At 42.9% G+C, this 17,824-nt stretch overlaps 3 non-coding genes across 3 annotated transcripts; 1 reads left to right on the top strand and 2 right to left on the bottom strand.

The window, feature by feature from the left end:
• Positions 1–1,000: 1,000 nt before the first annotated feature.
• Positions 1,001–1,072, bottom strand: TRNAP-CGG (transfer RNA proline (anticodon CGG)). The gene has a single exon. It is a non-coding gene; the product is annotated as a tRNA-Pro (tRNA).
• A 1,144-nt stretch (positions 1,073–2,216) lies between these two features.
• On the bottom strand, positions 2,217–2,288 carry TRNAP-CGG (transfer RNA proline (anticodon CGG)). Its single transcript has one exon. It is a non-coding gene; the product is annotated as a tRNA-Pro (tRNA).
• Positions 2,289–15,569: 13,281 nt separating this feature from the next.
• Positions 15,570–15,641, top strand: TRNAP-AGG (transfer RNA proline (anticodon AGG)). Its single transcript has one exon. It is a non-coding gene; the product is annotated as a tRNA-Pro (tRNA).
• Positions 15,642–17,824: the final 2,183 nt, after the last annotated feature.

Genomic DNA, 17,824 nt, shown 5'->3' with positions numbered 1-17,824 from the left:
TCTGGTCCTGACCTCGTCAATGTTGCTATCGTGTGGAGCGGCGATGTAATGACTACATCGTCGTCACTATATCGTCGGCGGCGGACCAGCAGCCACATCTCCAAAGCTTGCTTTCTTCAGTTTTTTCTTCGATGGCTAGGGGACCCTCCTCGCATGTAACTTCGGCCTGGCGACGCGAATCAGGCGCTGTACGGAGACGGGGAGCGGTACCGACGGCATAGTGACACTACCCTGCGTGAGTAGTTGTCGATTTCTCGCCAGGACGGGGTCGTGGTGCATCGATGGTGAAGCCGCGTAGGCCGATGCGTCTGTACGGGCAGTTGCGCAAAATGTGGACCGTCCCACAGCCGTGGAAGCACATTGGGCGGTCGTTGGACGCCCTCCAGTTGTCGCACATAATAAGTCTAGAGGTTCGGTCATAGGCTAGGCGGGCGGAGGCCAAGTAGCGGCGTTCGAAAGGAGCTTGTTCGAGTCGACGGCAAATTGTGGGGGGTCTCGTCGGGGAGCAGAGCGTCGTAATTCGGCAGTGTATTTATTTCCGGCGGGCTCTTCCGTCGCCGCCTTCTTGCACCCGTCGCTTGATGGACATACAGTGCCTGCTAACTTCCTCCCTGACGACGTCCGCAAGCGTAGCTATTTGGGGCTGTTGGGACGATGGCAGGAGTCGTCGTAATCCTTCCCGGACAATATCTCGGATAAGTTCCCAGAGGTTATCGCCGCATGTAGGTCAGACAACACAGTAGCTTGCGGGGAAGGCTTGAAGCGGATCGGTTGTACTGGCGGCTTCAGCTGTCCAATGGTTTTTCAATACTCGCTCATTCTTTGGTGAATTCCGACCGTTTTCGATGGTTGGCTTAGAAGATCGGCACAAACCTGCTCTTTTACACCGCGCGTCAGGAAGTAGACTTTGTTCTCCTCGGTCATGTTGGGATCGCGCGGTGGAAGAGCTGAATAGAGGAAGAGTGGTGACAGAGATGAATAACAATAACAAAAAATTCAAGGGCTCGCCCGGGATTTGAACCCGGGACCTCTCGCACCCGAAGCGAGAATCACACCTCTAAACCAGCGAGCCCCACATAGAGAGCAGTTCCTGTAACCTTCCTTTACAACTTCATTTTCTGCAGCGTAATATCGTGCTTTCTGTGCTGCTCAGTATAGTCGACCGAATTTTCACTGTCACTGACAATCTGCTTTTTGTTCATAATTATATATAAAATAAAGATAGTGCAAGTTTTCTCGTTATCAGTAAAACTGTACATATGCTAGAAGAGTGCTCTTCCATTCAAGGCCGTACAAATAACTTCTTCCACTTGCAAAGTGGCTTGTTATGAAATTTGACGCTCAGCTGACACATCGTCTGGACTGCCCAAACGCTGGGTTCGTTTAGGGATATATGACATATTTTTGCTCTTACATTTTGTTTCTAGTATCCTGTTCCTTCCATTTTGCAGACCAGTATTGCCGGCCTCGGTTGCAGGTGAGGGGGGGGGGGGAAGGGGGTAGGCAGAGGAAGTATATCTAGTAATTCGAGCAGCGAAAGATGTCACAGCGGAAGAAATTGGGTATCTTTTTTTTCATTATTTACCACGCCTCTGCTGCTACACAGCAGCCGGCCATGGAATCCAACTCCAGTTCCGCAACTGGCAACCACCAACCTGAACCTCGCTCTCCAATGTGTCCTGCACCAGAACAGCTTGTCGCAGTGCTTGGAGTCCTTTACACTGAACAACGTAACGGTGCCCTGCCAACGCCACCAAAACCTTTCAACTCCTCTCGTTTGCACCAGAGAGACCTGGGAAGCTCCCCCGCTCAGCTGGCAACTGAGTAATGAACATAGATTTAATCTAACAGGCCAAAGCAACGGCACTCGGCACGAGAGCCTTCAACTAACGACCACACATGTTATTCCGCACGGTATTTCAGTAAACGATTTGGCCATCGGCACTGCTACGACAACTCAGCGATAAGCAAGGACATTTACTTTCGTGTGTGTCATTCACAGAATCAATACGTTCAGTTGATTCAACTACACACGCGGTGAAAGTGCAGTCCAGTGAATCCATTTATAAGCAACAGCATTCCAGTCCAGTCTGAGGAAATATGGTAGATGCGGAAAGCCACAGCTCGCAATATCCGGATTTACTGGGATAAAGTAAGGTTATCCAAACAGCTGCGAAGCGGGGGTATATACAGAACAGAGCAGAAAAAAATTACTTGGGCTCGTCCGGGATTTGAACCCGGGACCTCTCGCACCCGAAGCGAGAATCATGCCCCTAGACCAACGAGCCACTTTTTTTTTTAAATGGTATTTATTACACGTGGTTATGTACAGAAAGGGTTATGTACACAGACTATTTACAATGCACTCAGCCGTTGCTTAGCTGCACAACAGAAAACACAACCAAAAGGCAGGCAAAGATAAACACCATGTTACCAGGGGAAACCAATCAGGTTGAAAGTCATTTTCATCATAAATGTCCTTCAGTTGCAGCAACATTCTGGTAAAATAGAGTCTAGGTGGAACAACAGGTTCAGCGTTGCGATCCAACATGCGCGACTTCACCAAGCTATGAAGTCCAATAAGGAAAAACATGTCATATGGTTCGTAATCACATTTTGAAACAGCAGAATACCGCACACTGTACGAATTTAAAAGAAAATCGTTCTTTTAAAGTTCTTTGCAGTACGTCCCCAAAGAGAATTGCGTCTTTGCAATTAACGACACAGTGCTCAATTGTTTCAGGCACATCACACAGACGACAGTTTACAGAAGATGCAAAAATATATTTCCCATGAAGCCTTCTGTTAACAGATAGAGCTTCGGTGTGTAATTTAAAGAAATAATGTTTTCGCGCAAGGAGAAATCTGAAATTTGCGCACCCTTTTTAGAACATCATAACCCTTAAAACCAAAGTATAAAGAACGGTACAGTGGTGGCAGAAAAAGCGGTGCTATCAATTCCTTGTGTAGTCTCTTGCGCGAAACAGACTGCAAGCCCTCATTCGAGAATACTACTGCAAAACCTCACCGAAGCATAAACTTGCTGCAACATCTTAGAACCTGTGGGTGGTCAGTAAAATCTGAAGAAACCAATAAGTCGGGAAACAAATTTATAAAATTAACTTGTAGAAATGCTCCAATAATCGGAAGTGAACAATCACGATAAAAGATGAAACTGGCAACTAACTGCCTTACATACAAATGCACTAAGCCGAGTCCCCCTGCGCAAACAAGTCTGAATAGGTTATCACGTCGAATCGGTTCAAAATTTGATGACCAAATAAACGTCGCAAATATTCTAGCACAGTAAAGGACCTGAAGCACGTAATATATTTTTGTCACTAGAAACATGCTACAAGCCTGAGCCCGACCAAACATTGAGAGCCGATAGTGGGCAAATGTATTAACATACCGCTGGACGACAAAAACTCGCTATTTACAGTAATTTGCACTTGACTTAAATGCATGCAGTGGATATTTAGGGGGCATACATAACCGTATAACTCCTGCATCTAGGAGCGGTGTTGAGCCCCGCGAACCAAACCAAAGGCCGGAACTCTTGTAGTGGTTCATCTGAGCACCAGAAACAATGCCAAATTGTTCTATGCTGGATACAACTTTTTCTATGCTTTGTTTGTCAGTGCAAAAAAACGCAAGATGATCCGCATATCGAAGCACTTTAACCTCATTTCCAAGGAGAGGAAATCTATGAATACAACTGTTATGTAAAACACTCAGACAAAGTGGCTACAAGCAAATAGCAAAAAGCAGCGGAGACATCGCACAGCCTTGCTTCACAAAAGAGTTGATTGGTACGGGACTTGATAGGTGGCCATTTACAATCACACGAGTCGCGCAATTCCTACAGAAACGTTACAACCCCTTCAGTACTACAGAACCAAAATTCGCTCGCTCCAGAAGAGAAAACAGGAAAGAATGATGAACTCGATCAAACGCTTTTGCGAGGTCGACCTGAAGCAAAGCAACCTTATCATGAGAGCAGGAGCACGATTCGAGGATTGTGCGCGCAATATGTACATTACTTCAAATGGCACGGCCCTTGAAGCCGCACGAGGGGTGACGGCCAATGATAACCGACATTGCGAACTGTAGGCGATTTGATAAAATTGTTGCTAAAATCTTGTAATCCACATTTGCCAGTGTGATTGGTCTATAAAATTCCACTGAGCGTATTTATTCTTTATCATTACTCTTTGGAATTAGGACTATGTGGCATTTTGTGAAAGTCTCGGGAAAGGCTTCTATACCAAACCTCATCACGAAGACATCTACCGGGATAGGAGCAGGAGCAGTTTTAAAAGCTTTGTAAAATTCAGAGGAATTGCCATAATGGCCAGGCGTTTCTGAGAGAGGTAATCGATCAATTGCGACTTCGGCCTCCTGCTTCGTGAAGGACCTACTAATTTCATAGCAATCATCTTCTGATAAAAGGGTTACCGGGGATGTGAAATGTGAGATAATGCCAGACTTTCTCACAGGAGGAGTGGCAGCAAACAACATCGAGTAATAATCCACGAATGCGGACGTAACCTCATTCGTACTCGTAACTAATGAGCCATTATGCATTAGTCCCGGAATCAGCTTTGCAGTCGCATGATAACGCTCATCAAGCAAAGCTTGCCGCGTCGGGCATTCGCAGTGCAAAGCACGCTAGACACGAGATCAAATTAGTCCACCCCTGTATCGTTCCGCATCAAACCTTTATAATTCAATTTTGACACTAGCAAGTTCGTCCGTATATGATTCAGTAAAAGTTACAAATGTTTTTGTTAGGTGACTGCTGCTCCTTCTTCCTCTAAAAAGATTCAACTGAGCCAATTATATTTGTTAGTAGTAGACTTCCGGAGAGACATGATTGAAGCTGCGAGCACACACGAATATAAATTCTTGGTCATTTTCCAGCGATGAGTTTAACTTCCAAAGTTCCCACTGCGATTTAAACATTAAATAGTCTTTGCCAACGTGCCGGGCCACGACCATGCTATGATCAGAAAAAGAAACCGGTATAGTTTCGCATACAAGTCAGAGGGAAACTAATCTACAAGATGCATAAATTCAGTCTAGTCGAGCGTGAGAATGCCCTTGAATGTGGATGAGCGATCTAGAAGCACGCGAGGACGCCCCTGTATCAACCAGCCCTGCATCTTCTGTAACACGGAACAAAAGTTAACCGCACCTGTCACTGCGTGCGCCTTGACTATAGCGATCTATGGGGTTACAAACGCAGTTGAAGTCGCCCATTAGCACAATATGTCGGTTACAGTGAAGTGAGCTGGCTATGTGTTCAAAGAAAATAATGCGCCTATTCACAGTATTGAAAGCGTAAACGTCAATTATCCGCCATGACTTTCTAACGAGTAAAAGATCGCAACATATCAACCGGCCATCGGCATCGATATTATAAGTTAGGCTAGATCAATACAGTGTCTTTTGCAGAAACAGAAAACAACCTACCGACACTGCCCGCAGCATGCGCAACAATATCAATAAAATCTGCCAAAAAGGGCTTTAGAGCCCTGTCGGTCTCCTCCTAACTCTCTATCGTCGTCTCTTAGACTTATACGATATTTACACGCCAGCTGTGCAAACGTCAGCGAAGTTGCGTCTGTATCTGGTGAGACCTAAGGCCCCGTACATTGAGAGTTGCAAGCACTATTCACCCGAGACCGTCATGGTGACGACACATAGTTTTGTCTGTCAACAGGCGGCGAAGCCAGCTCCGAACCACCGCCAGGCGTCCTCGACCGCGAACGCCGGCACTTCCCTTTGAGCTTCGAAGCTCGACCGCTACGGCGATGCTTGTCGCCAGCTTGATGGTCCTCCTCACTGGACTCGGAGGCACATGATGCACGGCGTTTCAAGACTGGCTCATCAGCAGCAGCGAGCCCGTCAGCCACAGAAACCGGTCACTGGTCTTGACGTTGTTGCAAAGCAACGGCCACAGGGGTCACAATATCCGGGGAGGCACTCGCTGGGTGTTCGGGAACGAGTGGTGGCTGGCCGGCGATTGGCTTCTTGTCGGAAGCTCGACACGACATCTTGTCCAAGGCCTAAGTTGCAGCGTTGTTCACATTACTCTCGAACGCATGAGCATTATTTCCTTCCTCAGTAGCCTGTAGAGTGGCATTTGAAGACTCAGCTACAACGGCGGCAGGAAGGTCGATGCCGGACTTGATGCCGAAGCTTCCGCGTATGTAGCCACATACGTCTCCGTTGTGCGGCCGAAATGGCGGAAATTTTTGCAAGTTTTTTTTTTTGTTTGCAGCGGAGGCAGAAAGGTGATATGCCAGGTATTAGAACCAGGATCTGCAATCCACACACATTATCTGATGTGGAACGTCACAATGCTAATCCCTTCGGCAAGCGTCAACATCACATCCTAGCTGAGCATCTTCTTCGGTTCCATGTCGGCCATATTCCAGTTTTCTCTCGAAATCGAAGTGACTTTGGCATAAGCTTATATAGCCTCGTGAATAAAGGAGTCATCCAAGCGTTCAGGCAGCATGAGAAGTTTCACCTTTACCTCATTTGGTTCCGGATCCACGAAACACAGCGACGGTTCTTAACCTATAAATTTCCACATGAGACTAGTTTTCCTTTAGAGAGCGCCGATTTACATGTCACCATCCAGATATGCGGCATTTGAAATTGTCCCATATAGCTTATTTCTTACACATGCACCACGTTCCGAAGGACCACCTCTTTTTAGTAAAGCGCCGACTTCACCTCTTTGAGGTTAAGCTAAGCTACGGCCGTAACGAGTCGAGACAAGTCCACTTGTCGAAACGTTGGCTCATCTGCGGCCTGAAGCGTACCCTATTTACCCTTGTTCGGTTCTTCGTTTTTATAATGTAGATTAATAGAAGTATCCGATATGATGTCATCAATTAAATGCATGTTATATTCTTTTACATGAGTAGGACTGTATGGTTAGAACAAACACATTTCTTATGAAGACATAGCACAAACTTTATATATTGAACATATGGTACAGCATGATGAATTGGCGTGAAGGATAAGTCTTTAAAAAATGGCATTATTCTAGAAGGAACAGGTATTATTGTGTAGCTCACTGCGCATATATTTTCTTCTTCTTATTGCCTTTTTTAGGCTAGGCACATACTCCCAGTTGGGGTTTGTCCAAGGTTTAGTGCAATCTATTTCCCCTGCCTTAGGTTGTACCTTCCAAAAACTATGATTTTCACATCAAAACCAGTACACATTGTTACAAAACATTTGACGCAGTATAGACGCAAATGAATGTAAAATATGTAGCTTGATGAAAATCGAAATATTTTACTTATGAAATAAATAACACATTGTCTTTACAGTATGTCTTTTCACGGTTCTACCGAATAAGAAGGGAACAGGAATTGTAAAAGGCAATGCTGATCAAATGATCGATAACATTTAAAAATAATTTCTTATCTGCAAAGCGGACTCCTGCATTTTCAATGATCTAAATAATTTAACGTCATCGCATGACGCATGAAGATTTGCCGCAGTGAATTGAGAACAGTACAAATATTTTTACAAGCAATAAATTCTGCGGCACAAATATGTCATGGTCACGCTGCCGCGAGCTGCAAGACAGTGTACACCGCAAGGAAAATATATATTTTCGAAGTCCGCCGAAGCAAGAATGGCCTCATCGCTCTGGGAACTGAGTAAGTCAAAACGTTCAAAACTGTTCGCTGTGTTTAAAATAATGTTATGTAAAAAGACGGCAACAAGTCTTTTTAGAGCTGACTTGGCTAAGAAATCTTCTACGATCTTGAAGTATTGTCCAAATGTTCCTGAATCCACTGAAAACGCACTACTGGTGCATGGAAGAAAGGGACCCAATTACAGATTGGCTAAAAAGACGCGCCTACGAGCTGTCAAGTAGAGTTAAGCAAGACAGGCAGTTGCAGATTACGATGACATGACACAAATTACAGACAAAAATTTTAAGGGATAAACGAATAGCACGAAATTCTGCTGTAAATATTGTCACGTAATCGTGGCTCCGAAATTATAAAATATTCCGGTGCATGATAACACATACCTGTTGCTGTTTTTTCCAATGTAAGAGGTAATATTCCCGATTTTAAATAAGAAGACAACAAGGATCCACTTTCAGATTATTGAGTTCAACATTAAATCATTTTTTAATTTTCCACTTTCTTGAACAGCTTATATTTGCGCTCCGGAACGATAGGTAAGAGGGGATGGTCGACAAAATTCAACAAATTGTAACTTAAATTTTAGTACCTAAAAACTTTGCCAAAGTTATTTGTCAATCATACACTTGGTCCCGAGCGTAGGCGACTACGACGACAGAAGTGACATATTGGACAATGGTGCCTCGTTGGCCACGTAATTATTCCTAAACTATAGCAATATTTTGCCGTAAGTGCTTGCTTCTAATTATCCATCTGTTGCGTAAGCGTAAAGTGGATAGCGATGCAGAGTTTGATGCTACAGTTCAGTCATAGGTAGAACGACTTAAAATGTCAAAACCAAATCAATCGACACCTTCAGCCTCTGCGTAGGGGTTCAAAGCAACCCTTTCATTCCTCACAGATGCACTTCCTTCAACCGAATTTGCTGTTGGTTTCTATATGAAAGAAACCATTAAATTTTACAAGTGAAAAGAGCGAAGAAGAAATTTAAAATTCTATGGGATTAAAAGCAGTTGGCATTGAAAGTTACAAGAATCGGTAATGCGAAATATAAATGCTGCCGTTTACGTTACCGAAACCTTGATGTTTTCGTCCTCAGAGGTATTGAGTTCACCAGTTCACACTGTTGTCTGGTGATCAACGTCATCCGGCGATCAAGCAGATGAAATTGGCGAAATAAATTTATAGCTCGATTCCTGCAGCATCCAAGCGAGCTGGGACGGCTGGCGGGAAATCGGGGAAATTACACGAAAATGAATGAGAGCATAATCACACTGCTATTTGATCATTCAGAGACCCTTAAAATATGCAATATTTGAACAAGAACCGAAAGCCGTATTTCACTCTGCCCCAGTAGTCAAATACGGCTAATGGTACTGAGTCCCACCATTTTAAGAAAGCGCGACAAATTGTATCATCATATTCAACTGCATATAAAACAGTGGACTCCCCAGGGGACGAAAAATTCATTTCTCGTGCAGCCAAGCTTGTACCGAAGACGTCTTACTAAGGAGTCGAAAAACAAAGCATGTACATCCATGGTTTTATACAATGGTGTCGGTAACAGAGAGCAAAATATATATCTGCTATGTTTTATTCCTGTAAAGTGAATAAAACAATCATATGAAAACCGTGTATGAATATAACGACAATTCAGCTTATCTCAGATCCCGGCTAATAGTTCGCTGAATGCAATAAGCTATAAAGAAAAATTCGGCAAAAAACGTCTGGCTACAATCGACTGAATAACTGAACAGAAAAAGGGGTCATTACCTTCCCCAAAGCAGCTAAGGTGCTCAACCTACTGTAGTTGAAGACAATGGCATAAACAATGACCTCAACCGCATACGTTGCGAAACAAGTTATCTAGGCTGGTTATTTCCCTAGAAGAATCCCACGCAAACGCAGCAAACGACATATGCTGATTAGAGAATTCACCTACCAACGCGGAAGACAGTCCGGTGCAGATTCAAGTTTTACATAAACTATGTGATGAACACCTGTACCTGCTCACAAACTTTTGGGCACATAGGAAAATTGCGAAAAAGAAATAGTTTTCAAAGCCAAGCAGTGTTATGAATTATTTCGCCTTGCTTGAAAGAGTACTTATATATTACTTTTGAATATATACAGCTCTTTCCCAAGGAATGTCAACCATATCCTACAACGTGAAAATATCTTCATTGGTTAAAGTGTGCTAAGCAAACTTATTACAGCTGGTATGAACTGCCTTAGTTCAGCTGGAATAACTGTGCCCAACTTAAAATAATTCATGTTCGCCTGAGCCAAATGTTAAGTAGACACTGCTTACTTCATCCTTTTTCACACTTCCGAGTGTGAACTACGTTCGAATTTTGCCATTTTTTTGTTCTTTTTGTCCTGCACTGCATCTTCGATCGGGACGTCGGGAGTATTGTGGTATCACCGGTATGGTCCTAAAATTCTAGTACGATATGGATGCTAAGATGCGAGAGCTTTAGTCTCGCGACTTAAGCGCGCGGCCGGGCACGCGTCTTCGCGTGATTTCATTTCCAAATTGTCACCGGCCAACAATTTCCGACTCTGAGACAAAGTTTAGGTTAAATTTAAAATAAACGTTTTAGCCAGAACAAGTGCTTAAACTTTTGTGGGACGAACGTAGAAGAGAACTAAGACGTTCATGTATACAACACCGTAGAGACATCGAAATTATGCCGCGTCGCCTTACGATACCAATTGACACGCATTGCGGTAATGGCTGTACTAGTCACGTGAAAATACCCCCTAAAACAACCAGAATCACAGGATCATTTATTACAGGAATTTGTTACGAGGAAGTTTGGCTGCGGGTTGATTGTCTGAGGCGCCCAGTTTCCTGCGCATAAAGAGGAGCAGAACATCATCTCCTCCATCTCATACACTGCTCCACCTTCAAAAAAACTACGCTCCGCATTTACATTTTCTCTGTAAAGTAAAAGTACTTAGAATTATAACATCTAAGGCAGAAATAGTTGACGGAAGATCTTTTATTCGCTCGTTTTCTTTTGCGATGCTTTCGGTTTAGTGATATGCAACCCAGTCTGCTACACCATCTGTGCCCGAGCGATCCTGTTCTTAGCAGAATACGTAAGCAATACACAAAGCAGCTTAGACCTGACCAATCTAAACAAGAAAAAAGGCAGAAAGACATATTCCTAAAAACACATCTACAGGAATAGATGGAATCCCTATTAGGCTGATTAACGAACTTGGTCCAAGAAGTAAGGAATCGTTATTAAAACCTTTGCAAACAGTCCTAACGAATACGCAAATTCCGTACAGCTGGCGGCTTAGTAAAATGAATTTGATTTGTTAAGGGGAAGGAGAAAGGATGCGCATAAACTTCTACAGGCCGATTACTATACATCTGTTATATACAGGTTGGCTACGCAGGCGGTGAAATTAAGGATGCAAGCATGGGTAGAATGTAACCAGATACTTGGAGAACTTCAGAACGGCTTTAGAAATGATAGGCGCTCAGATGATAGACTGTTCGTGCTTACCCAATGCATCGAAATATCTAGAGTGGAAAATGGACTTTTGTAGTTGACCTTCCTGGACACAAACTGGGCGTACGACAACGTAAACAGGGAACTCCTTTGGAACATATTAAAAGAAGAAGGTATCGGTCATGAGATAACAGACTTCCTACAGGAAATACACTGAGATAACAAAGTATAACTTACATGGGAAGGGATAAGAATGACGGAAGCTGTCAAGGTATGTAAAGGATTAAAACAAGGTTGTCCTCTATCACCGCTGCTATTCGTGCTTTATAATATAGATATGGTACGGAGGTACAAGAAAGTAAGCTAAGTTTTAACCTGTCGTATAGATTAGGCGGAAAGGAAGCAGAGCAGCGCCTCCCCGGTTTATGTCAGTTCAGTTCAGGCGTTCAGTCGTGTCCGACTCTTCGTGACCCTATGGACCATGTCACGCCACGCTTTCCGGTCTCTCACTATCTTCTTAACATCACATAGCTTCATCTGCAATGCCTCGAGAATGTCATCTAACCATCGCGTTCGCTGCCTACCCCTTCTCCGGCGACCCTCAACCTTTCCCAACATCAAATCTTTCTCCAGCGACTCCTCTCTTCTCATCAGGTGACCAAAGTAGCTGAGCTTTAACTTTAAAATTTGACCCTCCAATGAGCAGTCAGGGTTTATGGTCGACAATATCGACTGATTTGATCTTCGGGCAGTCCAAGGAACTCTTAAGAGTCTTCGCCAGCACCACAATTCAAACGCATCAATTCTTCGGCGGTCAGCCTTTTTCACAGTCCAACTCTCGCATCCATACATCACAACTGGAAAGACCATAGCACGGGTTATACGGATCTTGGTTGGCAGACTAATGTCTCTGCTCTTTACTAGGCGGTTAAGGCTAACCATTGCTCTCTTTCCCAGAAGCAGGCGTCTCCTAATTTCATGGCTGCAGTCTCCTTCCGAGGTAATCTTGGCGCCCAAGAACAGAAAATCTGTCACAGCTTCCACTTCTTGTCCATCGATGCTCCAGGACTTGATAGGGCAAGACGCCATGATCTTCGTCTTTTTAATGTTCAGTTTAAGCCCAAACTTCTCACTCTCTTTTTGTACGCGCATCAGAAGTCTCTTGAGATCCACTTCACTTTCTGCCATTAAAGTGGTATCATCCGCATATCTAAGGTTGTTGATGCGTTTTCCAGCGATCTTCACTCCAGCTGAAGACTCGTCCAGACCGGCCTTCCTCATGATGCACTCTGCATATAGGTTAAATAGGCAGGGCGACAGTATGCAGCCTTGCCTCACCCCTTTCTCAATCGGAAACCAATCAGTAAGACCATGCCCAGTTCTGACTGTGGCCTCTTGCCCTTCATAAAGGTTCCTGAGGAGACAGATGAGGTGAATTGGAACTCCCATCTCTTGGAGAGCTTGCCACAATCTGCTGTGATCTACGCAGTCAAACGCTTTCGCATAATCAATAAAGCAGAAGTAAATGGGTTTCTGGAACTCTCTTGCTTTTTCCACGATCCAGCGAAGGTTGGCAATTTGGTCTCTAGTTCCTCTGCCCTTGCGAAACCCAGCTTGCACGTCCGGAAGCTCCCGATCCACATACTGCTGCAGCCTACCTTGCAGGATTTTTAACATCACCTTGCTAGCATGCGAAATAAGCGCGATCGTGCGGTAGTTGGAACAATCTTTGGCACTGCCTTTCTTTGGAATGGGGATGTAAACTGACCTCCTCCAATCCTGTGGCCACTGCAGGGTTGTCCAAATCTTTTGACATAATGTATGCAGTGTGTTAACAGCGTCGTGGTTGAGGTTTTGAAGCAACTCAGCTGGAATACCATCAATTCCGCTAGCTTTGTTCTTAGCAAGGCTGGCTAAGGCCCATTCAACTTCACTCTTCAGGATTCCCGGCTCGAGATCAGTAATCACAACCGTCCTATGTTGGGTTTGCACATCCGGGTCCTTCTTGTACAGTTCTTCTGTGTATTATGTATGCAGACGATATTATGCGGCTAGCTGAGAGTCAGGAAGAATTGCAAACTCTAGTTAAGTATTGCGGAGACGAAAGGGACGCTCTAGGCTTCAGTTTCAGCGCAGTTAAGTCGGGTTTAATGACTGTCAACGGCTCATCTGTTCAGGGGCTTAAAATGAAAGACCATGAAATACCCAGAGTGACAGAATATAATATGTCGGGGTATGGGTAAACGAAGGATCGGCATGCATTGAAAAACATGAGCAATCACTTGAGGCAAAAGGGCGAATAAATTCCGTGATAATGAAGCATGGGGAATTGTGGGGATACAGCACGTATGATATTTTAAGGGGTATTAAGAAAGGAAATATGGTTCCCGAGCTTACTTTCGGAAATGCGGTCTTACGCCTAAAATCAGAGGTACAGTCGACATTAGAACTAAATCAGAGAGCCGTCGGACGATTAGCACTGGGTGCCCATGGCAAAACCACGAATGAGGCGGTACAGGAAGATATGGGCTGGGCATCTTTCGAAGTACGGGAAGCTCAGAGTAAAATATTATATGAGGAACGCCTGACGAAATTGGACAGTAACAGATTGGCAGCTAAAGTATTTAAATACCTGTATTTAAAAAGCGTTAAAAAACACTGAAGGCAATAAATTGGATAAATTCGATGGAAAAGAAACAGAGTGTGGAATTATACCGAAAGTGGAAAATGCAGATCAGGAAGGAATATTTCTTTGATAACTCAAGAGGCAGTGCCCTACTTTTTGAAGCTAGATTAGGGTGCCTTAGAACACGCAGCTACAAAAAGAAATTTAACAACGGAGATGACGCATGTGCTGTATGTGGTAACTCCATTGAAACAATTGACCATATTATACTCGAATGTAATGGTATACCATATCCGGAAGTAGATGCAGGCGCAGTCACTGTTCCTGAAGCTCTGGGGTTTAGAGTTACCAGTGGCTGGGTGAATAAACCACCGGTGGAAGCTAGCAAAAAACGACTGGAAGATTGGTGGCTTAAAAGCAGAGAAGTGACATAAGGTTAGTAATGTAGAAACAAAAATTTAATAAATAGAATGATGGTTTAGTTAACCAATCTAAATAAATAATTAAGATACAGGGAGAAAAATGAGCATGGTATCAACTACTACCACTCCGTTTCAATGGGACGTTCCAATATTCCATCCATTATTCTATACATCGTGATGGCTCCTAGCGAATGCCCGTTGCCTCGGAACAATATCTCAGCACCTTGCCATGCCAAACCCACGAGAGTTTTCCCCCGACACCTTCCCATTTTTTTCATAAGGTTTATGCCCCATTATTTATCTGCCAAAGTAATTCTCTTATTAACTGTAGCGAAAAAAAAAATTCTGGCTGTGTCACAGCCCTTTAAATTTCTCAGGGTCCTTGGAGGAAAGAAGCCAAAAGTCGGCGAGGCCAAGCAAAGCATTGGGGATTGGGAATTGTACTTTAACTTTTTTTTTAATTTTCACTTTGATAATCACATAAATTAGTAATGTACCTGTTTAGGGGACAGATAAATATACACAACGTAGAAGGGAGAACCACGTGCTGAGGGTGGAAACCAAACCCACAACCTCTGAATATCGCGTCCGGTGCTCTTCCAACCTTGGTTTACACATATCCTGCGGTTGTTGTTTTTTTTTCCTTCAGGAGAATATTATCGCTTATGCATTAAAGTATACTGGTCTCCAAGCTTCATAACTTACCAGTCGACTCAGGGCGTCAGCGCAACGTCTGCGCTGATAACAGCCCAACAGTGAAGAAAATATACACAGTAACTACAGCAAGACATAAGCTCGTAGGAACGTAATTTAAAATAACCAGAACCTGGCCTCGTTGCTTCAGCGCGCTGCTTTCTACGCGCTAAATTCTTCACAATGTAATACGATCTTTTTTTTATTTTTATGTGCGTTCTTTTCTTCATTAGTATCTTATAGGTTTTTTGCAATTAACTTGTAACCAGATGACACGTGTCACGTATACTTTTTGGTATTGTTAGTGCTTCGTCTTGTCTGTGCCGCTCGCTCCGTCTTCTAATGAAATTTTCTCATGTAAATGAGCATGTAAATAAACTCAACACACGAAATTTAAAGATATATGTACCTATCTATTTTACATTTCTGAGCGCAACGGACAGTCAACGTTACTTGTCCATGTGTCGGCATGGGGCCTTGTAAGTGGGTTTCGAACAACTGAGAAATCAAGCTTGTAAAAAAGTATTAACTGCCATTTTTTCAAGCTTGTATTCAAATGAGAACGGCCCAACTATATTGAACAAGAATATTCGCTAGTTCACAATACGCCAATCTACGTTTATTTGAAGGCTGCTTTTTCACCTAGTGCAAACGGAGCAGTGGTTCTTCGCTTGCAGGCTCGTTGGTCTAGGGGTATGATTCTCGCTTAGGGTGCGAGAGGTCCCGGGTTCAAATCCCGGACGAGCCCAATTCATTTTTTCTTTGAGGCAATGAATGTTAATATTTATTAACAGCATGCCTATGTTTATAACGCTTAACCTCCTTTTATGATCACGGCCTCTTCTGATATAAATAGTATTTGATTCTCTTCTCAAGCACCACAGCCATTAGCGGACATTAAAAATGTTACGTGTTGTACAAGCGAAAAAGGGTAATTATTTTTAAAGCTTTTTCATCTTTGAAAAACACTCTTTAGTATCATTTCCAAACATTTTAGCAGCATTTAGTAACATCAACAAAGCACCTGAATCACGTTATCTTGTAAGCTTCTCTATTACAGGCATTAGCCTAGTTGTAGTTAGAGATTTCTAGCCGGGCGTTGACACAGGCTTAACAAGTTATGTAATTAGGGAACTAATTGTGCACAAGAAAAGTTTCTTTTTGCGCCATTTTTTTAAAAGCGCCAGTTTTAGGTTCGCGACAGCAAACGTCTCTAAAAACACGCTAGACTATGGAAAAGGTGCAATGTAACCTACATTTCGTTTGTCCCTAGTGAAGAATTGGGCGGTCAGCACCGCATTAAGGGCAGGATAGACAGTTTCCCTTGAAGCACTAATTTATTGCGCAGCTCGCGCGCGTGGAAAAAACTCGCCACTACTCAAATTTCTTAAGCCGCAAGGCTGTGGTTAAGCGTTAGTTCCAACTTCTAGAAAATGATACTGCTACACTACAAATTCAATGAAAATTTTGTGTTTGGGGCATTTACATTGAAAGTTTATAAGTAATAATTTAAATTACCTGACAACCGTACTAGTGAAAGCGATTAACATGGTTCCTAATGTCCATGACCATGCTAATGTTTTCTAAATCTGACACAAATGTTAGAGTGAAATTTTAGTTTTCAGTACAGTTCTTGACAATACCTGTAGCGGTTACAAAATAAAAAATGAATTTCATTAATTACTTAGTTTATAAGAGATTTTACTGCAACTTGTCTGGCCAACTGGCCACATAATCGATTAAAAATGTATCTATGCCACTCTTCACAATGCAAACATGGATATAATGCCTTTTTTAACTCAAGTGGCTGAACAACCGAATAAAAATGTCTTTGTATACAGCACATCGAAGTGAAACAAAATCGGAAAGCCTAATCTAGAATATCCTCTTGTTCTGTCATACAAAAAATAGACACTGCCAAGAATTAAGCAACCTACAATAATGCTCACTTTTCTAACACAAAATTAAAAATAGGGGCCGTAAACACGAGTACTACTCAAAACAATATAATCAAAAGCGATACACCCACCACATTTAGACCCCGCCACTTTCCATTAAATTTGTTTTCGCTTTTGTCATTTTTCCTTTGAGCCGTCTTCCTCACCATAGTAAACAATACTAACCTTAACGCCAATAAAATATATTCGAAGAACGGGTGCGCAACATCGATACAATATTGCATTCAGTGCATGTGGACTACAAAACCTGTATTTGCAACCAAGCGTATAGATTTTAAAAATATCAAGTGAGAAATTAAATTCCCTACGAACCTTATCAAGCAAGCATGTCAAACTCTCCCGGCTGACTGCTAATGAAAGGTTCGCATATTCGGTGAATTCGCTCCACAAGAATAAAAACTCGGGGCTCGTCCGAATTTGAACCCGGAACTTCTCGCACCCTAAGCGGGAACTGTACTCCTAGACCAACAAATTTTTTTTTTGTCTTGATTGCCTTTGTTTCACAAAACACTGCAGGCTGGCTGATTTTTCAAAGTTGGGCCAGTTATTAAATAGAAATTTCAAATTCGCCACTTTTTTCTAGTGCCTTATAAAACACGTGCAGATGACTGAGTTTCCAAAATATCAGTTATCTGAAGGATGCAATCCTCAAATTTTCACGTATAGGAATCATGTCAAGATCAGCATGGCCAACAGCCATTCGACATTTCCACACACTATGCAAGCATAATAGCATTGTCACATCTTACAGAAAATCGGCATCATTTTCTACAGCGAAGAACCGGATTCCATGGGGGTTAAAATAGAAATAATATGCAACGTTCGCTGTAGGAAAGCTTAAAAAATTCCATTGCAACGGTCTATAAACACGTATTCAACAGTACCCGGCCGAAAGATTTCCTTCGCCGCCATCCATTTTTTTTTTTTCACAGACAGAACCCCTTTATGCAATTTAAAAACAGAATGTTTCCAC

The sequence above is a fragment of the Amblyomma maculatum genome, chromosome 10, assembly GCF_055883805.1.
Source record: "Amblyomma maculatum isolate TAMU_Amacu chromosome 10, ASM5588380v1, whole genome shotgun sequence".
Taxonomy (NCBI): Eukaryota; Metazoa; Arthropoda; class Arachnida; order Ixodida; family Ixodidae; genus Amblyomma; species Amblyomma maculatum.
The sequence above is the reverse complement of the archived record's forward strand: the minus strand, read 5'-3'. Positions and strand labels throughout refer to the sequence as shown.